Source organism: Pseudorca crassidens, chromosome 10, assembly GCF_039906515.1.
Source record: "Pseudorca crassidens isolate mPseCra1 chromosome 10, mPseCra1.hap1, whole genome shotgun sequence".
NCBI lineage: Eukaryota > Metazoa > Chordata > Mammalia > Artiodactyla > Delphinidae > Pseudorca > Pseudorca crassidens.
In genome coordinates this window covers 21,134,916-21,159,066 of record NC_090305.1, presented here as the reverse complement: position 1 = coordinate 21,159,066, position 24,151 = coordinate 21,134,916, and the positions used below count along the sequence as shown (strand labels likewise).

The 24,151-nt window shown below is 40.4% G+C and overlaps 3 non-coding genes across 3 annotated transcripts; 2 read left to right on the top strand and 1 right to left on the bottom strand.

Annotated features, from left to right (window-relative positions):
• Positions 1 to 1,810: 1,810 nt before the first annotated feature.
• Positions 1,811 to 1,883, top strand: TRNAA-AGC (transfer RNA alanine (anticodon AGC)). The gene has a single exon. It is a non-coding gene; the product is annotated as a tRNA-Ala (tRNA).
• Positions 1,884 to 4,930: 3,047 nt separating this feature from the next.
• TRNAV-AAC (transfer RNA valine (anticodon AAC)) lies at positions 4,931 to 5,003 on the top strand. The gene has a single exon. It is a non-coding gene; the product is annotated as a tRNA-Val (tRNA).
• Positions 5,004 to 9,247: 4,244 nt separating this feature from the next.
• On the bottom strand, positions 9,248 to 9,320 carry TRNAM-CAU (transfer RNA methionine (anticodon CAU)). The gene has a single exon. It is a non-coding gene; the product is annotated as a tRNA-Met (tRNA).
• Positions 9,321 to 24,151: the final 14,831 nt, after the last annotated feature.

Below are 24,151 nucleotides of genomic sequence, written 5' to 3'. Positions count from 1 at the left end.
TTGACCTGGGGGAAGAGGGAAGGATGTTGAGGGACACCTAGAGAGACAAGATGTACAAAAGAATTTGTGGGTGTGAGGTCTGAGCTTCCTGGGTCTGGAAGGGGTCGAAAAAGACCCAGATGGTCAAAAACAAAAAACAAAACAAACAAGAAAATATGAAATTAGGGGAATTCTTAGAGAAAACTCATAAAGAAGAATAGGAGTAGGATCTTTGGATAGTTCTTCCTTAAGGAGGTTCCTTACCCACCTGTCTCAACCCAAACGTTGTAGTACCTGCAATGACAGTTCAAATCAACACCTTCAGAAATATCTCTCAAATTATAAAACAGTCAGGCGGTATTTACTTTCCACACATAGAATCCAAAATAAATTTTTCCTCTTTGCACAGGCAGCTGAAATATGATTTAAAATGGGGGTGGTGGATCCCAACAGGTAATGCAGGAAATATATTTATCAACACTAGCGATCAGAACCAGATGAGGTCCAAAGACAGGAAGGAAAGATAAAGAGGGTCATGATTCTGCCATGCTGAGCTGTGAACAGCCCTTGCACTTTGCTTTTCACTGAAAGACTTCCCTCACTTTCAACTTGATATTAAACGTCTTCAGGCACAGAGAATCCTGCGGATGCTGCTCTTGGAGACTCTGTGAATGGGTGCTCCTTCAGCACACCCAGCATTTGCTTAGGCCAGAGTCACACAGTCTTCAAATGAGATGGAAAATTTCTCGCATTTTGGCTCTGCTGTGGGTATTTGGTAACCGGGCTCTGTCTGGGCTAGTTTCCCAGTTGTCCACAGAGGGCCTTTCTTCACCTCTCAGCTCCTAACTCATACGTCTTTTCATTTTGAATCAGACCTAGTAAGGTGCCTACTTCTTGGCATTCAGCCGCTAAATCAAATGTTACTTTGCTACTGAGACCACCCCCCCCCCCATAGCTAATGTCTCTTATCGTGATTTCAGTCTATCACATCAATTTATGCCACCTTCCTCACAAACACTCTCCGGTTCAGAAAGTGTCTTATGAAGTTTTTCTTCTTAAATTTCATGTTTCTCCTCTAGAATATAAGGATCTTTAGGCTCAAATCACTGTTTTGCCCTCACTGTGTCCTCAGTGCCTGAAGTTAAGGCATAAATACGGCTTCTGTCTTGAAATGAAAATATTAGGTAAGGCTAAGGAATAGGTAGATCAAATATTGAACAGTTAATAATTTAATAAATGATTTCATTAACTTCCAAAATGTTAATCTCTGCATCTGTCGATTTATTTTACTCTTTCTTTATGCCTTATTCGATGTTTTGAATTTTATTGATGAATGACAACTTATTTATACTGTATAATTTAAAATTTTCCCAGACAGAATCTTCTACTTCTACTGTAATTAGTGAATAACAAATAAAGATGTAAGAGAACACAGATGTTTAGGACTCCTGTTATAAAACAGTCACAACTGATAACAGTTTAAAGTTGGGTGAAAACTGAAACAGAATTAAAACCCTATTTCCTTTTGCATGTATTTTCTTCTACACAGGTTCTTAATTTCCAGTTTCTCTTCAACAGTGAAGTCCAAAAATGTTCCCTCTGTCTCTTCTTCTTTTTCCCACGGCCACTCTCTCCTCCCTTCCTTAGCAGAGGAATAGGTACCAATCATGCTCTTGCCTCAGGGCATCTTTGGGTAGCTGTGCCCTGAGTCCAGTCCTGGTTTCACAATAAGGACCTTGAAATTTTCTGAAGTTTGGGTCACCCAGAAGAGTGAATAATGAAGTGGAGATATTACTCTAAAATATTTGAGGAAAGGGACCTAGCAATGAGTGGGGGATTAGCTCAAGCGGTAGAGCGCTCGCTTAGCATGTGAGAGGTAGTGGGATCGATACCCACATTCTCCAACTTTTACTCTTTCAACGACGGAGCTCCAGCTGACAACTGCAAATCTTCCAACCTGTAGAAAGAAATGAGAAAATCAGACACTTTGGATCCTTCTCCAGGCAAGGACAAGACAGGACAGCACTGGTTCTACTGGCCTTTTTTATGTACCTCTACTATCAACCTATAATTTATTTTCTGTTTCTTCAGAATAGCTGGTCATCTCAAGGGATATGCCCAATTCCTCTTTTTATTCCTGTTTCTTCCAGCTACTTGGCAGCAAGGCAGCAGAGTCCTGAGAAGTGCAGGGCAGAGCGGGGGTCAATAAGACCCCAGCTTTCCTGTCACTGATTGAAACCAGGAACCTCAAGTAACCAGAAAATATCAGGAAAGCAAACACAAGAAGTTATTAGTGAACTTCTGGATGCACCTGTGAGTTGTGAATAAATGGCTCTGATCCTAAACAACATACCATAGGCTTTGAGAACTGGCTAAGCAAGGTTTGGTTGGGGTCTGCAATGGTTACATAGTTACAAGGGGGAACCTTGAGACCATAAAGTTGCAGCTGGTTATGTTGTTCTCAACAGGGCAAATGGCATCCTTGGGTTTGGCAAAGTTCAAAGAAAATTCAAGTTCTCACTGATGTAAGGAGGTGTCTGAGACCAGATTCTCAATGGCAGATGTCTCCATTTTTATATGCCTGAACTATGATGACTCCATTCTCATCAGAACAACAGCAGAGAAGGAAATATCTGGGTGAATAGGATAGACTATTGTTTCTCTTGAGTTCTTTGAAGTATGTTTAATGTTTGAAAGTGAAAAGTACAGCATTGTCCCATGGAGTTTTCATTGTATCTACATGTACTATATACATGACATAAAATGATTATGGTAAAGGGACTGAATGGCAGTGAGTTTTCTATATTCAACTTGAATAGTAATTTATTGATTCTAAATATACTGTGAAATATTAAGGATGTATAGAGTAATCACTAGAGCAGCTACAGATAATGTTTAAATAAGCTGAAAGAAGGTAGGAAAAGAAACAAAGAATAAAAAATAAGGGAACAAACCATTAATAAACTATTAAATAGTAAATCTATATGCAAATTTATCAATAATAACATTAAATATACATTATCTAGACACACCCATAAAAATCAGAGATCATCAGAATATACTAAAAATAAATATGCTGACCTTAAGAAACTCTTTTCAAAGGTGTTAATATATGAGATTAAATGTTATAAACAAGATTAAAGTTACACAGGAGATTGATAGTAAAGAATGGGAAAAGAGACACCACACAAGCATTAATCAAAAAGAGTCGAAGTGGATATATTCATATCAGACAAAGTGGACTTTAAATTTCCAGTTATTAAGTGAGAAGTGACATAATGATAAGGTGTTCTTTGACATTCCGTGAGCTTGGAAGCTGGAAGGAGAAAGCGGAGACAGTGGTCACATCTGGAATGCTGACAGTGTAGACAGTGTAGTAGCCTTTTCAGGATAATAAAATATCTTGAAACCACTTTATTCTTTGGGAAACCAGTGACGGTATGGTGACATATATGATTATGGGTTGTAGGATTCCAACTTTGCCCAGTTGATTTTCTTTTAAAATGTGAAAGAGAAGTGATGTTCTGTTTTACTTCTTATACACATGTTACCAAAATGACACCCAGAGATGGATTTCTGAAGGTTAGCTTGTCTAGAGATTGCTTCCCTGAAGATCAGACCGTGCTGTTTCTTCCCCTTAAGGGCTCAAGGAAGGGAGGCATCTTCAGGCTGGAGAAAGCACCACAGTGGTTGCGAGGGGATTACCTCTTTCCATCTGCTGCCTCTCTGAGCCTTTGAGAGAAGGATGACCACCACTGGGGGCTTGGAATACAGGCTACGAAAGAATGAAAAAAAAATCCTTTTTCAGCACCATATGCTGAAAATTGTACTAAATGTTTATTAATTTTATGCAAGTTGTTTGATTTAGGCTTTGCAGTTCATCCAAATATCATTATTCCCACTTTACTGATAAAACTGAAGCTCAGAGTAGTTGAACCATTTTTTTCTCAGTTTGAATGGATGTGTGGAGCAAAACCAGAAGTGGAAAACTGATTTTTTTTTTCCTATATTAAAATGTAGGCTTTTCCTTTAGCCCTGTGCATAGTCTTATCACTTTTTATCCAGACCAATTCATTCATTAATTCATTATTAAAACAAATACTTATAAATCAGTGGATTTAATCTTCCATGCATCAGATATTAATTCAAAATCACTTGTGTCTACCACCCAGGTTCAAGTATTCTATACATGGCTTTGACACTTTCTTCTCCCTCAAAATCTCTACATCCAGTGTCTTGACATATACTCAAATACTGTAGATCCTTCCTGGACAACCTCTCCAGAATCTTTCTCTTTTTTCTCATGCATCTATGCCTTTACCCATTCTATGTTTATGGAAAATGTATTCTGTACCAGACAGTGTACTGGGCTGGAGATGCAGAAAGACTCATGCTACTGCTAATCCCAGGAGCTAAAAGAATAAACCTCGATTCTTTAATATCTTATAACTTCTTTTTCTCTCTCTCTAATTCTAGTTTCTCCGTTTCCTACCTATTTGGCATTCAAAATAAAAACGTTTCATAAAATGTTTTGATTTTAAAGGCATGTGCCTGGATTTTTTTTCAAAGGTTCTTAAGCCTCCACAATTTTCCCCCCAATGTATCTTCATGTGTCCAGGCTTTTCAATCACTGTTTCCCTCCATGTCTATTTTACCACACACACGCACGCACACACTCCACTCCACTCCAACTAAACAGGTAATTGCTGAACACAGGAATTCCTACCTCCATGCCTGTTCCTTCCACCCTGTTCACTCTTCATCTTCACCCCTCAGTGTCCATATTTTATTTCTTCTCTCTGATATGATCTCGCTTCTTATTTTCGATGGGTCCTGCTTGTAATAGTTTGTAGTTTTTGGTTATTCTCTCACACGGTGTAGATGTGAAACCTTTCATAACCCACCTCAGCAAGAATTGAATAAATATGCCGGGAAAAAAATTACAACGGGAGTTTCCGTGGTGTAGCGGTTATCACGCTCGCCTAACACGCGAGAGGTCCTCGGTTCGAAACCGAGCGGAAACAACAGCTGATTCTTTTGCCTTCCACCATCTGGGAAAAATCAGTGTACCACCTGCCCTAAAAGGAACAAGTGATCATCCAACTTCTTTTGGTTTCTTGTTTCGGTCTCCTTTTCAAGACACAGATAATCATCCTGAGGTAGTCTTGTCGCATTAGCCAACTGTTCTGGGTGACTCCTCCCAAGTGAGACGTGTTCTCTTCTGTCCCAGAAAATCTGAAACGTGAACTTTTGGGGTATCGAACTTTTCCCATGGCTACTTTCTTTTCTTAGCGGAGGAATAGGTACCAACCGCGCTCTTGCTTTGGGACATCTTTGAGAAGATGTGCCCTTAGTCTAAATTCTGGTTTCGCATTAATGGCCTTGACATTTCCTGAAGTTTGGGCCTTCCAAAAGAGCGAATAATGAAGTACTCTGAAAAGCTGAAGGAGGAAGGGGGGGCGGGGGGAAAAAAGAGAGAGTGAGTTTGGTGTAGGGGAGTTAGCCCAAGTGGTAGAGCGCTCGCTTGGGATGCGAGAGGTAGGGGGATCGATATCCACATTCTCTAAGTTTTACTCGTTCTACCGAGGAGCGCCAATCTTCCAGCCTGTAGTAAGAAATGAGAAAATTAGACACTTTGGACACTTCTTTGGGCAAGGACAAGGCAGGGCAGCGCTGGCTCTACTGGCTTTCGGTATGTACAGATATTTTCAACCTATAATTTGTTTTCTGTTTCTTCAGAATAGCTGGTCATCTAAAGGGATATGCCCAATTCGTCTTTTTATTCCTGTTTCTTCCTGCAACTTAGCCACAAGGCGGCACAGTCCTGAGAAGCTCAGGACAGAGCGGGGTTCAATAAGGCCGCAGCTTTCTCATCAGGGACTGAAACCGAGTGCCCCAAGTAACCAGAAAATATCGAGAAAGACACTGTGGAAAGCAAACACGTGAAGTTATTAGTGAACTTCTGGATGAACCCATGATCTATGTATAAGTGACTCAGGTCCTAAACAACAAAAACTTTGAGAACTGAAGTGATAGCGCACTGCCCAAGTCCACACTGGTCACTGGATTGCACACACTCCAGAGATCTCCAAATAGCATCAGAAAGGCTTTGGAAATGGATTGGACTATGAACACACAGAAGACTGGTTGGTATTTGGAACTTTGACACAAGGCAGTCAATTGCCTGCAAAAACAAAAGTAGCAATATTCTCCATAAAATTTGAACAAGACACAAAGACCGATGCAAAAATGGCCAGGTTATAATCCAACATTATTCAGCAAATGAAGAACCAGGAAAATTGGTTAACTGACTTGGAAAAGAGAATCAACAGATATCAATACTGAGATGACACAGATGTTGAAATCTTCTAATAAATACTTTGAAGTAGTGATTATTCAGTGCTCTGAGAATTAGGGGTGAGAACTGAAATAAATTGAATGTTAGGGACATTGGGACATATAAGTCCCAATTGGGACATATAAGTCCAAATTGAAACTTCAGAACTGAAAATGTATTAACCAAAATTATAAACAACAAGCCTCAATGGATTGTCCTAATAGCAGACAATGACTGAGAAAAAGTCAGTGAATGTGAAGATAGATGATAGTAACTATCCAGTCTAAATGACAGAGTGAAAAGTATATTTTAAAAGATGGCTGGTGCTTCAGGGACAAATTGGAAAATACCAAAGATCTTATATTCACATCATTGGAGACACAAAACAAGAGGAGAAAGAGGACCTTGAAAAAGGGGGAAATTTATTTTGAATTTCCAAATTTGAAAACTTTCAAATGTGGCAAAAGACCTAAACCAGATTCAAAACGTTCAGTAAACTTGAAGCAGGATATACTCCTATAAAGCCACACCCAGACATATTACTATTAAACTGTTTAAAACCAAAGGAAAAAAATAAAAACTTCTTGAAAGCAACCTGAGGAAAACTAAAGGGAAACTTTGATCTGTTCTCATCAGAACCACAGAGGCCATAAAGAAATGACATGACTTTTTTAAATGTTGGAAGAATAGACCAGAATGCTGATATAGCAAAAATATCGTTCAGACAAAGAGGTGAAAAATACATTTTGATTTGAAGGTAAACTGAGATAATCCATTGCCAGCAGAAGTGCTAGAAAAAAGTAAAGTGTGAGACAAGAAAAATGATACCAGCAGGACACTTGGAACAGCATGATTGAACAATAGCAAAGCTAGGAAAGATGTGGGTAAAAATGACAGATTTATTCTCTCGAGTTCTTTAAAGTATGTTTGATGATTGAAAGTGAAAATTACAACATTGTCTCATAGGGTTTAATTATATCTACATGTACTATATACATATCATAAAGGGCTTATGGCAAAGGTACATAATGGTGGTATAGGTTTCTATACTCAATTTGAATGGTAATTTATTGATTCCAAGTATGCTGTGAGATGTTAAGGATGTATAGGGTAATCAGTAGACCACCTACTAACAATGTTTAAATAAGTCAAATGAAGGTAGGAAGGAAGAGGAACAAAGAAATATGAAAAAGAAAGGGGGCGGTGGTTTCCTTGGTGGCGCAGTGGTTGAGAGTCCGCCTGTCGATGCAACAAACACGGGTTCGTGCCCGGGTCCGCGAAGATCGCACATGCCGCGGAGCGGCTGGGCCCGTGAGCTATGGCCGCTGAGCCTGCGCGTCTGGAGCCTGTGTTCCGCAATAGTGAGAGGCCCGCGTACCGCAAAAAAAAAAAAAAGGAACAAGCAATTAATAAATTATTAAATAGTAAATCTGTATGCAAAATTATTAGTAACTATATTACGTGAGTTTCTTATAGACAGTATATTTTTTATTAGTTAACCATTTTACACATATTAGTGTATATGTGTCAGTAGTCCCAATCTCCCAATTCATCCCACCACCACCCCCAGTATGTTTATTTTTTAATAATTCTGACAATCTAGACATGTCAGACTGTATTAAAAATAAATATCCTGATGGAATTGCTTCTCAGTATTTTCTGCTGTGAAGTTTTTGCATATCTATGTCTATCCCCAGGAACCTCTAAAACAAAAGAGGAAAAACTATCCAGGTTTTGTGTGTAGCACATGAGAATGGCCTCTTTGTTTCCTTTAATGATTTTGAAGGGTTTCTAAAGTTATTGCTCAGGACCGGCGTTACGGTTGAAATACACAGGCAGGGACGGTAATCATGGGGTCCTAGGCAGATGGGTAAGCATCTCGTTAAGGACAGACTTCCCAACACTCTCTTTCTTCCCCCTCTTCCTGCGTGAATTCATTTTCTATAAATTCCACTGGGCGTTAGAAGCTTCCTTTGCCCGACTCTCTGGCTCTTTGCCATCCCCTCCCCAACCGGCATCTACTAGGAGACCTTAGACGCGCAAGTCCTCTCGTAATCTAGCTTCTTTAGGTCCCCGTCATTGGCCATTTAATTAACTTTTCACCATTAAAAATTAACTTCTCTCGGCTTCTATAACACGGGGTTGAGGACCCACCCGACATACAGCACCGCGCATTGCTGTGATGGAAAATGACCAGCCCAGCCTCCCACAGACCTTCTTCCTCTTTGAGCATCTATCTCTGCCTGCTCCGAGATCCCCCGTCTCTCTTCCACTGTTTTCCTCCACCGGCTACAAAGTTGGAGTGTCAGTTAAGACATCGCCAGCCCTATCATGTGTGGAACCATACGAGGAAAAAAATCAGAAAGATCCGATTTACTACACTTCCAATATTTCAATGTCCAATATTTCCCTGTCTTCTACGGGCTCATAAAAAAAATTTTTAAGACACCGCCCCCCCCCCAAAAAAAGTCAATGTTTTCTATAACTGTATTGAGCTGTAGTCATCTGGGAAGTTACTGTTACCGACCAAGAGGGCAAGGAGATGCACAGCCGAAGACCTCGGGCGTAGACCCTGCAGGCACCAGCCAGCGGAAATTAGTGAAGTACAATTTCTGCGCTATTGGCTATTTTGAGCACGTGGTTATTTCGGCACTAGAAGTTTTATGCCCCGCGTGGTTTTTCAGGGCTAGTCTGGAGTCCCAAGCATCACCGCCCTCAAGGCAGAGCGTCTCTAGAACCCCTCGGGAAACAGCAGTTGCGCGGAGCGGCGAGCGCATGTCTGCTGGGGACCCGAACGGTTATTGTAGGAAGACTGGCTCTGATACAATCTCATACAATCTCACTTCTTGATACTTCACAGCAGAAGAAACTACGTCCCAGAGGTAAAGAGTGCAAAAACAAAGAAAACGAACACGCCGAAGAAAAGAAAGCTGCCTTCTCTGAGGCTCGAACTCAGGACCTTCAGATTATGAGACTGACGCGCTGCCCACTGCGCTAAGAAGGCGCTGCGGTACCCTGCTTAGCCCGGCTCTAAATGAATTATCTAATTTCTTTCCCTCGAAACGGATTACTTTCTGGATTTTCAGTTTTCCTCGTCCAGAGTTACTGGTTATCCAAGATATTTCCAAATATCCAGGGTCCTTTCTAGCTCCGCGCTCAAAAGAGCTTCATACCTGGAAACTAGTGTATCCACTGAACAATTGTGCCTGACCTCTGGTTGATGCTGTCCTTATTTTCTAATCATCTGGATTGTCGTTCCCTCAATTATCAGTCGATTTTTTACCATCCATAGTCTCCTCTGTTGGAATAGTAGACTCTCACCAAATAGTAGTTGGATGAATGCATAGCTCCCAAACATATCTGCAGTCTACACTTACGTGTCTTAATTTAAATCTACATTTCCACCTATGTTGCCTGAGATGTTCCCCTCAGTACATCACAAACTGACTTTGTAAGTCTGCATGTTTTCTTCACTTCTATGTACCAAAAATCCTATTAAAGATTCTATTCATTCAATTTCATTTAGTCCAGTTTAGTTTTTTGCCATAAATCTATATATCATTATCCACATTTTACTGATGAAACTGAGGCTCCGTAGAATCAGATTCACAGCTGCTAAATGGCAAAGCCATATGTTGAAAGCAGATTTTGCTGATTCCAAAAAGTGTGCTTTCTTCACTCTAGATTATGTTCTTCCCCACATCACCACATTCACTCGTTACACAAATATTTATAGAACTGTGAACTCTTCAGTCCATTCAACAGACATTAATTCACAGCCTGCCATGTGCCTGGCACCTGAGTTCAAAACTTCCAAGAAAGCCTTGACCTTTCGTCCCTCAAATCCTGACAAATACTTTAGACTATCAGTTCTCAAAGTGTGGTGTCCAGACCCACGGGGGTTCTGAGACACCTCAGGGTATCTGTGAGGCCAACAATTTTTTCATAATTATCAAGGCTTTATTTGCTATGAAAAAAAAATCCGATGGTGCAAAAACAGCAGCGCATAAATCTTCTGGTGCCTGCTATGAATCAAGGCAGTGACATCAAGCTGTGCTAGCAGCCACTGTGTCTATCCACCACACACTCAGAAAAAAAAAAAAGTATTTTACTTAAGAATATCCTTGATGGAGCAGTAAAAAGTATTTACTAATTCTCACCCTTAAGTACATGTTTTTTTAATAATTTGTGTGAATAAATGAGAAGTGCAGAAAAAGCCCTTCAGCTGTGCACCACAGTAGAATGATTATCTCTAAGAAAAGCACTTGGGTGACTTTTGAGTTGTGAACTGTTCTAGTTATGGGTTTTGTTTTGTTTTGTTTTTCAGGGAACACCACTTTTATTTGAAAGAAGTAACAGACAAAACTATGACACATTCAGGCATTTTCTCAAGCATAAAAAAATTCAGCCTGTCACTTCAAAGAAAATAACTGACAGAATTTGTTTGCAATGATAAAATATTAGCCTGCAAGTGAAAATTAGCATCTAGGAAACTTCATGAATTTGCAGCTTCCCAATATTTAGAGATGTTTCTGATGAGATTGGTGATGGTATCAATGAATGTTCTTTTCTGTTTGTTTGATATTGTATACTGAAACGTTTCAACATTTGGAAGAACTATATATCTCAGTGGACAAATATAACCAAGTTGTTACCAAATCACACATGGGTAAAAGATCCATTCAAAGTTAGCAATAAGGCGTCAGATTCTACTTTACGACCAACCCTAAAGAAGGTACTGCCTGTCAAGTATTGGTGTAAAATCAAAGAAAGATGTCCAAAATTACCTGAAAAGGCTATTGAAATACTCTTTCCTTTTCTAATAGCATATCTGTATGAAGCCAAACTTTCTTCATATGCTTGAAACAAAACATTATATCTCAAGATTTTGAATGTGGAAGCAGATATAAAAATCTGTCTTCTATTAAGCCAGTCATTAAAGAGAGTTTAAAATTAAAGAGTTATTTTCCATAAAATTATATTACTTATGATGACATCTGATAGGTTGATCATGTTATTTTAAAAATCAAATAAACATTTTAAATCTTAACATAATAAATATTGACAGATAAAATTCACAAAGGTCTTTGGGTTTCATTATAAAGTTTTTAAGAGTGTGATGAGTCCTGACACCAGAAAGCCTGAGAACTACTACACTAGATTATTTTTTACAGAACCTCTCTTGAATCTCCCTCTTCCTTTTCATTCCATCATTCATTCTACTCATAATTATTGGGGACGTGTTCTGTGCCAGGTTTGGGGAGTCAGAGGCAATTGGGCAACCCCGACCTCAGGAGCTGACAGGATAAACAAAGGCCCCGTTCCCATACTCTCAAACTTCCTCATTCTCTCAGCTAAAAACAGCCTCTTGAATATTTCATTTTGATAATGTAACCCTTCTGCTCTGTATTAATTTGCTAGAGATGCCATAACAAAATACCACAGACTGGGTGGCTTAAACAACAGAAATTTTTCTCACAGTTCGAGAGGCTACAAGTTCAAAATCAAGGCGTCGGCAGGTCTGGTTTCTTCTCAGGCCCCTTGACTTGCAGATGGTCACCTTCTTGCTGTGTCCTCACATGGTCTTTCCTCTGGGCACATGTCCGGTATCTCTCTCTTTGTGCCCTAATTGTCCCTTCTTATAAGGACACCAGTCAGTTTGGATTAGGGCCCACTCTAATGACCTCATTGTAACCTAACCACCTCCTTAAAGGCCCTGTCTCCAAATACAGTCATGTTCTGAGGTACCGCGTGCTAGGCTTTCAACATACGAATTTGGAGGGACAAAATTCAGCCCATAACACGCTCAGATTTTTTATATTTTCAACTCCAAATTTTCAGCCTTTGCTGTCACTACTTCCCTTCATGAGTATTTTAAAGCCCCCTCAATTAGAAAGGCCATACACTTTTTCTCATAGAGGAATTCCCACTTCCATGCCTGGTTCACACAGCCGTGATTTCTCTTCTTCATTCTCTAAGGCCCATTTTTGACACTTCCATTCTTATATGATCTTGACTTTTTTTTCTGGAATCCATGACTCCTTTTCAGTAACCATCTTATGGTTTTTGCTGTTACAGTATTCAGTATGGATGTGCCCCATCTTTCTTTTTTGTGGAGCACAGGCTCCGGACGTGCAGGCTCAGCGGCCACGGCTCACGGGCCCAGCCGCTCCGCGGCATGTGGGATCTTCCCGAACCGGGGCACGAACCCGTGTCCCCTGCATCGGCAGGCGGACTCTCAACCACTGTGCCACCAGGGAAACCCCTCCATCTTTCATTAATATCATTATATTAATATCATTAATATTAATATCATTAACATCTAGCGGTCACTGTATCCATAAGGAAGTGCTGCCAGTGGAGCTACACTCCAAAACCTGACATATGCATAGACTAATTATTGAGTTGGCCAAATATTTCCTTCAGTCTTTAAGTAAAAATAAAAGACACATTTTTCATTTTCACCAAGAACTTTATTGAACAACGTATTCACCGTTTTGTTCCACTACCTTCTGCCATTTTCCAGGCAACTTCATAATTCCATCTTCCCAAAATTTTTTATCTTTTTGAGCAAAGAACTGTTCCAGGTGCCTTTTACAGTCTTCCAGGGAATTGAAATTTTTTCCCTTAAGAAAATTTTGTGAAGGAATAAATGGAAATCCAAAGGTGTAATGTCTGGTGAATATGAGGATGAATCAGAACTTCCCAGCCAAGCTGTAACAGTTTTTGCCTGGTCATCAAAGAAACATGCAGTCTTGTGTTATCCTGATGGAAGATTATGCATTTTCTATTGACGAATACTGGATGCTTTTCATCGAATGCCTCTTTCAGTTGGTCTAACTGGGAGCAGTACTTGTTGGAATTAATCATTTGGTTTTCCGGAAGGAGCTCATAATAGAAGACTCCCTTCCAATCCCACCATATACACAACATCACCTCCTTTGGATGAAGACCGGCCTTTGGTGTGGTTGGTGGTGGTTCATTTCGCTTGCCCCACGATCTCTTCCGTTCCACATTATTGTACAGTATCCACTTTTCATCACCTGTGACAATTTGTTTTAAAAACAGAACGTTTTTATTACGTTTAAGTAGAGACTTGCATGTGGAAATATGGTCAAGAAGGTTTTTTCGATAACTTATGTGGAACCCAAACATCAAAGTGATGGACATAACCAAGCTGGTGCAAATGATTTTCAACACTTGATTTGGATATTTTGAGTATGTCGGCTATCTCCTGCGTGGTGTAACGTTGATTGTTCTCAATTAATGTCTCAATTTGACTGCTATCAACTTCAACTGGTCTACCCGACCGTGGAGCATCATCCAGTGAGAAATCTCCAGCACGGAACTTCGCAAACCACTTTTGACATGCTCGATCAGTCACAGCACCTTCTCCATACACTGCACAAATCTTTTTCGTGTGTTTCAGTTGCGTTTTTAACCTTTCTTGAAATAATAAAGCATAATATGCCAAAAATGTTGCTTTTTTTCTTCCATCTTCAATATTAAAATGGCTACACAAAAATTCACCAGTTTTGATAAGTTTTTCTTTAAATACAAATACACGCTGACAGCTGTCACAATACAATCTAACAAAATTGTTTCGAATGAAGTTAAAGACAACCAAGCGCTACTAGAGACATCTTAGGGAAAACCAAATGAACTTTTTGGCCAACCCAATATTTATATTGCCTAAAGAAATTCCTGACTCTCCTGATCCTGAAGGTAGCCATTTGTTATCTTCTTATTCACTCAGGTTCTTGCCAAGCTTACAGGATCCAATGCGGATCCCAGGAAAAGAGGGAGGAAAGTAATGCTAACCCTGCTTCTCTTTCTACCTACCTGGTTCCTTTAGCTGGAAGCTCTGTAGCATCCATGTCATGGGATGGTTTATGCCATAGTCTCAGGAGTTTTTCTAATGTTCAGAGTATCTTTTCTAATGAACTCTTTCACTGGTGAACTCTTGTCATTTGTCTTGGTCAATGCCAGTAACGGGTCTGCATGTCAAAATGCCTGTAGGTACTTGGGATGTTCCTCTCTTCCTCCATATTTGGGTGAATCATTTTCTCTTAATTAGGGAAGTTCTTTCACTCTTGTTTCAAAGTCTAGTCCAATATGCTTCTTTTACAAAACCTCTTCCTCCATGCTACATTTCTCTTCAGATCCTTTTCAGACCCTCTTAGATCTTTGGGGTGATGGTTGTGGGGATCCTGGCTATAACTACTTTCTACATTACTACACATCTCTATTTAAATTTGAATAGGGACATAAAATGAGAAAAAAAATACACATCCGTGTCTCAAAATATATAGCACAAATGCAAATAGGGAACAGCTGACAATAGACCAGGAAGTATCTACTTTCTGCTCTAGTTTTAAACAGTTTTTATGTTGTGGTATGTTAAAGACAAATAAGTGGGAGTTATTGGCTAGAACAAGATATTATTCCAAAAGTGCAAGTAATTGGGACACATGAAATTCATGGCTTTTTATTTTATTTGCCATCTCTAAACAGAAATTATATTTACACCAATACTCAGAAATTGAAAATGTCAAGTAGCTTTACATTATAAACATTGTTGTATCTGCCATGTGTTTGGAATAACGCAAATGGAGCACTGCCTCTTAGGTATCTGAGATGTCATTTTTTGGTATGATAGTAATAATAACAAAACTGATTAACGGATAGCCATATAACTTTATCAATTGGACCTCTCCAAATTCTGTGACATGAAAATGACCAATCTCTGGGATAGAATAATACAGAAGATATATTTAGGTCTTCCATTATCATTTTATTTTTATTCACTGGATGCATTCTTTTCCTACCTCCATATGAAGTTTTATGACTTATCCTGACTAATACCATCTCAGTCCCAAAATTAAAGTGCTAAGCTCCATGTAACACTCTAAAATGCAAACTTGACATAAAGATAAAACTTCTCCCTTCACCCACTGGGGATGTTGAGTCATGGCTACTTGAATAAATGCTAGGGAAAATATTTCATCTCTCTTTGCCTGAACTCCTACCCTTCCCCTGCCATCTTGTTAACTAAGGCTTTGACCCTTCCAAGTTTGAATGTAGTGGAGGGATGAATTAAGGCAGAGCGAGGTGAGATTAAGGGGACGGGGGTACAATAAAATTCTTACTTAAATGGTGATGTCATTAGTGTGACCCTCTCTTGTTGTTCAGATTTTAAATATGAACAATTCTTCTTTGAACAACACACAAGATTGTGGGTTCTCTTTTGCATTTCCCCTGATGATGACGTATTCTCTTCCACTTCCTTCCTTGTGACTTCCTTTTCAGCAGCTCTGAAACTCAAAGTTTCCTCCTGCTTCTTTTTTCCGAAGCTGCTTTCTTTTCTCCATTCAGCCCACTTGAACTGGCTTTAAGTTGATCCCCTGACATTGCTCCCTCTCTCCTGCTTCCCGCACATGTTTTGTGGGAAATGCTGATGCCTGGTTGTCCCTGATAAGCTCTGGAGCCACAGGCCAATCCCAAGAAAAGAGCAACTTCAGGCAGTCAAGCTGCCCATCTCTTGCCTTTATATGACCCATGCCCCTCTCCACCGTGTCTCCCATATTTTGATGTCATTGCCTGGCCTTGCTGGCACCTCTCTTGTGCAGATTTAGTAAAAGGGCAGAGACATCGCAATCTGCATCCCGTGTAGGGAATGTGCAGCAATAACAGCATACCAACAGCTCACTCCAAAATCCTCTTCATAAATTCTTTTCCATTGCCATCTCTTTGTACTATACGGATGCTCTCCTCACCCTGCTCAGGATCTGACGCCACTGGCTGGGCTCCTGCTTCCACAGACACATCCCTCCTGCTGATTAGGCTTCAACACCTCATGCTGAGCTACCCTCTTCATCTCACTGGGGCTCCGACACTGTGCTTGCAGCCCCCTTCTTAATTAAGTGGATGCCTTCTGCACTACACTCGGGTTGAACAACCAGCAATAGGCAGTTCTCCTTGATACTTGTCTATGCGTTTTCTCACCATGATTTGCATTGCAAGTCTAATAGAATGTAAATTCTTTGTCATTTTTGTTTACTGATTGGTCCAAAAAGTCCAGAACAGTGTCTCTGAAAATATTTGCTGAAGAATATATCTGTGAAAATTTCCTTCTTTCTATAGTATATTCTTGAGCTCTCCTTTATTGAGGATCACTTGTGGGATAAACTCTCAAATTTTCTTTTGTCTTCTGGTATCTTTATGTCACTAATGGTCTTCAAAAATAGATACACTAAATAAAATTTTAGTTGAAGAGTAATTTTATTTCTTCAATTTGAAAATTCTAATAAGCTATTTTGTAGCTAACAGTGTCACTTTTGCAGGCAATCTCTTTTCTATGTTTTGAGGATTGTCATTAGTCTCTAACCCATTGTGATCCTTTCTTTTTTCCCCCTCCCCCTCCCCCCTCCTCCTCTCCCCCCTCCTCCTTCTCCTTCTTCTTGCTCTCCTCTTTTTCTTTTAGAGTTTCACTATGATGTAACTGGCTATGGATTTCTTTTTATATTTCCAGCTTTTGATGAATTGGACTTCTTGAATCTTTTCTTTCCTATAAATCTTGAAGTAATAGGTAAAAAATTCTCATGTATTATGCGTTCAGTTTTTCATTGTGAATCTCACACCCAACCTCCTCTCCTGTAGATAGAAGTTATCACAATTGTCAGTGAACATGCCAGTGTTCAGTCAGATGACCATCCCTGATAATCAGCAGAAAGGAACTGATGGAGGCATAGCCAAGAGTTAGAAATGTTTGAATACTAAGGAGCACTAACTTATTGCTTAAAATGAAATCCATATAGAAGAAAGTAACAAAACCTCCCCAGATTATATTACCATCAGAAGCAGCCTCCTCAAATGAATAGCAAATATAAATTCTAGAGCTTTAAATTAATTATAATGCTGGCAAGGGGTGACATCAGCAAGATGGCAAAATAGAAAGTCTTGTTTCCTGACAGAGACACCAACTTAACATCAATATATGGTCCAAAAAGCTTTTCTGAGAGCTCCAGAAACCAGTTGAGAAGTTGCAGTACCCCAAGTACTGCAAAGCCAAGAATGGCTACATTGAAACGTATAAATAAAACCATTGCATTCTACCCACTGTAGACTTTCCTCCAAGCTGACAGAGCCCAGCAAGATCAGGAGAAAATGCCCAACTTATTGTTTCCCTCTTGGGAAAGAAAGGAAAGAATGGAACACAGGCCCAACATTTTGGTTTTCGGGGGTTGCAGGGGAGGCTGCCCAAGGGACTAGTTTCTGTCTCACGTGATTACGAGCACTGACACGGAACCATCATACTTCGGAGGCCTGGGGCCACAGGGATCACCGGAGAGTTTGGCAACTTGTTGCAGCTCCACAGAACCTGCAGCACCACAGATGAACACCAGAGGGAGCAAGAGACTATGAGCTCCAGGAAAAGAATCGGCTGTGGAATGCCTCTAGTGTATTTTTCGGTTCCGTTATTGTATTCTTCAGCTCTATGACTTCTGTTTGGTGCTTTCTTATATTTTCTATGTCTTTGTTGAGGTTTTCATTGTGTTCATCCATTCTTCTCCCAAGTTTGCTGATCATCTTTATGACTATTACTTTAAACTCAGGTAAATTACTTATCTCCTTTTTACTGGGTCTGCCCGCCACCCCCCGAGGTTTTAGCTTGTTTTCTCCTTTAGAACATATTCCTCTGTTTCCTCATTTTTCTACTCTGTGTTTTTTCTATACATTACATAAAACAGCCCTTTCCTAGTCTTGAAGGAGCGGCCTCACATAGGAGATGAACCTTATCTTCAACCTTGCCCTAGCTCTTATTTTCACACATAAAGACATTTATTTCTTGGAATTATTATTGTGGTTGTGGACTGGCAGGTTCGAATTCTGTAGAGTTTACTTTTGCTTTTTTTTTTTTTTTTTTTTTTGCTCGTGTTTTAGGTGTCATACCTAGACTCATTCTTTGACCTCTTCAGCTGGTTCAGCCCTGGCATTTGGGGTTCCTAGTTGAGGACCAGGCTCCAGGGAGGACTGGTTATACTCCTGGGTGTAGTTCTCTTAGTGAACCTGGTAAAGTGCTCTCTCGAAAGGACAGAAAGTCTCTTCCAGTGAACTGCATCTGCACAGGTTGTTCAGGGAACCCACTGGACCCAGTTATGCTTCCAAATTTGAGGTAGACTAGGGTGCTACCGGATTTGACATGCTTTGTCTATTGTTTCAGTAGATGTGGGGTGGATTCTTGAGAAAGGCAGTCTCGTGTGCACAGTCTTTCAGCCACTGCTTGGTCAGATAAGAATGGGCCTTGTGCCTGGAACACATCCTTACCAAGAAATAAAGAGCCCACACAGTCTGTGCCAGGCTTATTGCCTTATGTGGGAATCTATTTCCCTGTTTCATAATGTGTATTCCTTTGTTCTGCTTAAGCACATGCATCAGTGACCCTCAGGCATGCTCCCAACTTCCAGTATTTCAGACCCCACGGGAAAGGGGTTGTGGTCCTCCTACTGTGGCATGAGAGGGGTGTGCATAGCTGCTGTGGGGACCTGCTAGACATGGGGGACTGACACTCATATTAAAGCTGACCTTGCTCTGTCTCTTCACTATGTAAGTAAAGTGTTGCTCCATCCTGTGCTTGACTGTGTTGTGTTTTCCCTGGTGACTCTGAGAGCAAGATGCAGTGAGCAGACTTGTCTAGACTTCTATTTCTGGTGGTTGGCAATAACGGTGATCTTTGCTACCCGCCAAGTCGTTAGAGTCCTCCCCTGACATGAGCAATCAGTACAGGGGGAACCTGTGAATATATTACCATGATGGCAAAAAGGACTTTGCAGATGTGATCAAGTTTACAACCTTGAGATGGGGAGATCATCCGGGTGAGCCCAATCTAATCACATGAGTCCTTAAGAGTGGAGACTCTGACTCTGGCTGTATCAGAGTTTTGCAATGACAGAAGGCTTGGAGAGATGTGACATAAGAAGAAATTGGTCCTTCACTGCAGGCTTTGGAGATGGAAGAAGAAGGCTATGAGCCCAAAGCTGCAGGAAACCTAGAAGCTGGAAAGAGCGAGGAAGCAGATTCTCCAGAAAGGACCGCAGCACTGCAAACAACTTGATTTTAACCCAGTGTGCCCTGAATTAGACTTCTGAACTACAGAACTGTAAGATAAGAAATTTGTATTGTTTAATCCACTAAGTACACAGTAATTTGTTACAGGAGCCATAAAGAACTGACTCACACCTCTTTCAGGGAATACAAAGGATTCTACAGTCATGTCTTTCTTGACAACTGCCACCTCTTTCATTCAGAGCAATTTTGGGGCATGATGTCCGTCACATGCATAGCCCCTCGGTTAGTGTCTGATACATATTAGCTGAATGAGTAAATTAAAACTGTTTGCCCCAATTGTGTTCAGGCTGGGTACCTAGATTATTAGCTAGGTTGATGTTGAGTTAATACATAATTGTTCTCTAAAAAGAAGAGCCATGTGTTAGCTTACAAAACAATCTGTTGAGCCCTAACTTATTTCTCTACTATGTTTTACCTGATTTTTCTTTTTCTTTTTTCTTCCTTTATCCCCCAAATTCCAAAGGTTCTTCGATATTTGTTTTGAAGGTTTCTGTTGTCTTAAACACATCAGCAAACATCAATATCAACAACACATCAACAAAAGCACAAAAGTTTTTATTAACCTAAAGATATTGTCCCTCAGCCTGCAGAAGGGGAAGGATTCTTCAGTTATGTTCACGTGTTTTGTGAATTAATATTGCAGAATTTCTTTGGAAGAGTTTGAGATGCTCTATAAAAACATTTGGGGCAAGAAAGCAGAGCAGGCAGCTCTAAGTTCCTGTCCCTTGACAAAAACATTTAGAAACAAGCAGAAAATGTGAAAGCTAATTTCATGAGAATTCTGGAAGGTAGTCCAAAGTTTACAGCAACCAATGAAAGCTGACTCAAGAAAAAGTCAACCAAAAAATGGTAGGAATCTCTGTGGCATGTTTACTTGCTCTTGCCCCACTCCCCCTCTGGCTCAGCAGCAGACTTAAAGACAGAAGTGTGTGTTCCCAGTGTGGGAACCTGGTGCCTGATTCCAAAGAAAGCAGAACAGTCCTTGTTCTCAAATTATCGTATAGGTCTGTTCTAACCTGTCTGGGGGCTACCTGGAGGACCGATGCGAGGTGCTCATCTCGGTTTTGTTTTGTTTTGTTTAACTCAAAACTCATGCCAAAAAAGGGGGGGGGCAGCCATTTCTTGAAAAAATTTTAAGTTAGAAAAACAACCTGAAGACACTTGAGGCAGAAGATTGTACTTGAGATTTACGATAGACGTCCTCAAGTATAGGAGGAGAACTTGTTTTTTTGAAAATTAGGGCAATCAAAGCATCTGTGTATATAGGCTTGAGTCAGTAATACCCACCTAATAAAGACCTAGCCTGCGACAAAGTAACCACTCTCTCTCTAGCCATCCTGGCTGGGAAGGGTAAGTGATCCTGCTTACCAGGGGAAAGCCAAAGATCGTGTTCAAAACAGACGTCCCAGGCACTGCTGCATGTCAGTGTCTAAGAACAAGATTCGTACTCAGTAAGGGGAGATAGAAGTCTATTTCAGCAAGAGGGGAGCCACGAGGTTGAGGGCCAAGACAGAAACTCGACTTAGTTCCTTGAGTTCTCCTTGGGAGAGAAACATGTTCTGGTAAGGAAGGAACGGAGCCACTAACAGGATAAAACAAGACACACTCAGAAATTTCCCTCTGCTATTTCTCCCCTCCAGACTTGAGCTAGCCCCCTCACTTGAGCTCTTTTAAAAGGAGACTTCAGATATGGCCAAATCCCTGGTGGTTTTTCATCACATTTCCCAAATGAAGTTCTGCCCTCTTCACATAATTCACTCCCTCTTTACCTACTGGGCCCTCCATACTACCAACTTCATTTTTTGCTTCTTCAAGCTGATTCTCTCCAGATTTCCTTACCTTTGTTACCCTTCTTATTTAGCGACTATCATTGTCTCATTATGCTCTGTAGCTGCAAAGGAGTTAATTTTTATTCTGCAGTCCATATGCTTTCCAAAAATGTTGGGTTCTATTCCTATGGAAGAAGATGCACATGCATATTATGGGGGAGGGGTGTTATAGCTACAAGAGTGATGCAGAACATGAAAAATAGACCACTTGATTTAATCCAGTATTTAACAAAGCAACTTCCCTTCTTCCTTCCCCCATCCCAGATTCCCATGTAATATCCATATTCACTTTCATCCATAGGATTAGTACTTGCTACTCCATGTGACAGTGTGACTGAGGTCTGGCCAATGAGATGCAGGTGGAATGATTGTGTGGCAGCTTCTTGGAAACTTCCTTTACTAAAAGCTGGCACATGCCCTTTGCCTTTTCTTCTTTACCTCTTTCTCCATCTTTCTGTCTAAAATGTGAATGTGATGGTTGGAATTCTACCTACCAGATAAAAGCAACATTCCAACGAACAGGGGACAATGAACTGGAAGAAACCCGGCTTTCTGAAGAGTTGTGGAACAAAGCAATCATAACAGCCGTAGACTGCCTATCTTTTTTCGTAAAGTCTCCTCTGATCCCTCCAGACAGAATAACCCACTTCCTTCAACATTCTTATGGTACTTTGTACAGATCTTTCCTCTAGTTCATATGCTATTGAATTAAACTTTTCTCGTGCACAGGGGTAGCAAAGCAAAATCCATCCTGATTGACTGACAGTGGATATTGTATTGAGAAGGTACCTGAGCTTAAGTTTTTGTAAAATGGAAAAGAAAATTCACAACTGATTGGTGTTAGTGCCATGGATATGGGGGAAGAGCTAGTAATTTACTACATAGATTTGCCACCTCTAAACTAGGCAAATATCTATTTCATTTTTCAACTATGATTTATTAATGATAGGAACCAATTTTTTTAATTTTCTATTTCCAGTGCCCAACTAGATCACAGGGTAGAATGCAAATTGCATGAGTTTTAAAGATAAAATGAGACACCCAAATTAACTTTCCAACTGTGAGAAGCCACTTTGAGGTACTTGTTCTTTCTCCTCTATGCTTGGTTATACTTCAGTGGGAAAATCTGAGATACCTGGGAAATCAGGAGGTAAAGAACAGCAATGCTATCCTACTGGAATTGCTGAAACATGAACATGGTGATTTATTTTCAAAAATGTATTACTGATTTTTTTTTTTTAAGAAGATGTTGGGGGTAGGAGTTTTTTAATTAATTAATTAATTTTTGCTGTGTTGGGTCTTCGTTTCTGTGCAAGGGCTTTCTCTAGTTGTGGCAAGCGGGGGCCACTCTTCATCGCAGTGCACAGGCCTCTCACTATCATGGCCTCTCTTGCTGCGGAGCACAGGCTCCAGACGCGCAGGCTCAGTAGTTGTGGCTCACGGGCCTAGTTGTTCTGCGGCATGTGGGATCCTCCCAGACCAGGGCTCGGATCTGTGTCCCCTGCATTAGCAGGCAGATTCTCAACCACTGCGCCACCAGGGAAGCCCTACATATTACTGCTTTTTATCTTTGGATTCAATCAAACAGAAGATTATTTCTTGTGAGAAAAATTCCTCTGAATCAGGGTTCTGGCGAATGACTAATAGAATAGATGGGAGCCTGATGAATAGAGTATCTATGTTGAGTTGAGTTTCCTCCCTCCAAATTCTAAAAGTAGGGGTTTGTGAACAAGACCAAAGCAACACAGATATATTTTCCTGCTCTGATCTCTGAAGGAATGGGAGATTCCTTCTCCCATTCAAGGCTAGTTCCTCTTCGTACTGCAGACCTCAGCCTCTCCTGTTTCCTAAGCGGCCTCTCTACACCAAATACCCCTTTCCTGAATCCTCATCCTTTCTATGAACTTGTTTCCTTTAGCAACATATTAAAATCTCCCCCACCCTGAAGCCCTAGGCCCTGCTCACTGTTTAAGACCTGTGTTCCATGCTAGAGATGGCCTTTCTTTGTTCTTCTTCATAGCCAAGCTTCTGAAAGAAAAGATGATGCTACCTGCATTCCCTACTTCCCTTTCCACCACAGTCCACAGAAGCTGCCCTTACTAAAGAAAAAAACCCTCTTTTTTTCCTAAACTCCGCAGAGCCTCTTTAGAGAGGCAGGATAGGGTAGTGGTAACAAGCACAGACTCAGAAGCCAGACTCCCAGTGTTTAAGTCCCCATTCTGCCTCTTAACAGCTGCATGATTTTGCCCAAATTACTTATCCTCCTTGTACCTCATCTTCCTCATCTATAATATGGGGTTATTGTGAGAATTAAAGCACACAGTGTTGTTGGATGATTAAGTGAGCTAATACTATAAAGTGCCTATAACAGCACTTAGAACATAGTAATTCTCATGTAAACTTTATCCGATGTTCTTTGGTGCTATCTCATCTGATCTCGTTATTTGACATTGCTCTCAATAAACTTTTAATTGAACCTCTCCTCCCTTGGTTGCCATGACCCATTTTTTTCATTTTCCTAATTTTCTGGCTACTCTACCTTATTCTTTATCCTTGTCTCCAGGCTTCCTGTTTTGCTTCTCTCTATATGTAAAACTAAAATAAAATCATCCTTCTAAAGATTTTAAGGTTGGGGATAATTGAGCTACCCCATGAATGGATTCCCAGTTCTTACAAGATAAAGTCCATTAACTGAAATCACATTAAAACATCTCTGACCTATTTCCCATCTTCCATTCCAGTCCCATCTTCAACTCCTTGCTTCCATTCCTTCAAGCCTCACCTCATGCCCCACGTTCTACAGTCATTTCTGACCCTTTCTCAAACAAGTGCTCCTTCTCTCTGCTCCCACACTACCTTATGTAACTTCTACCTCTAT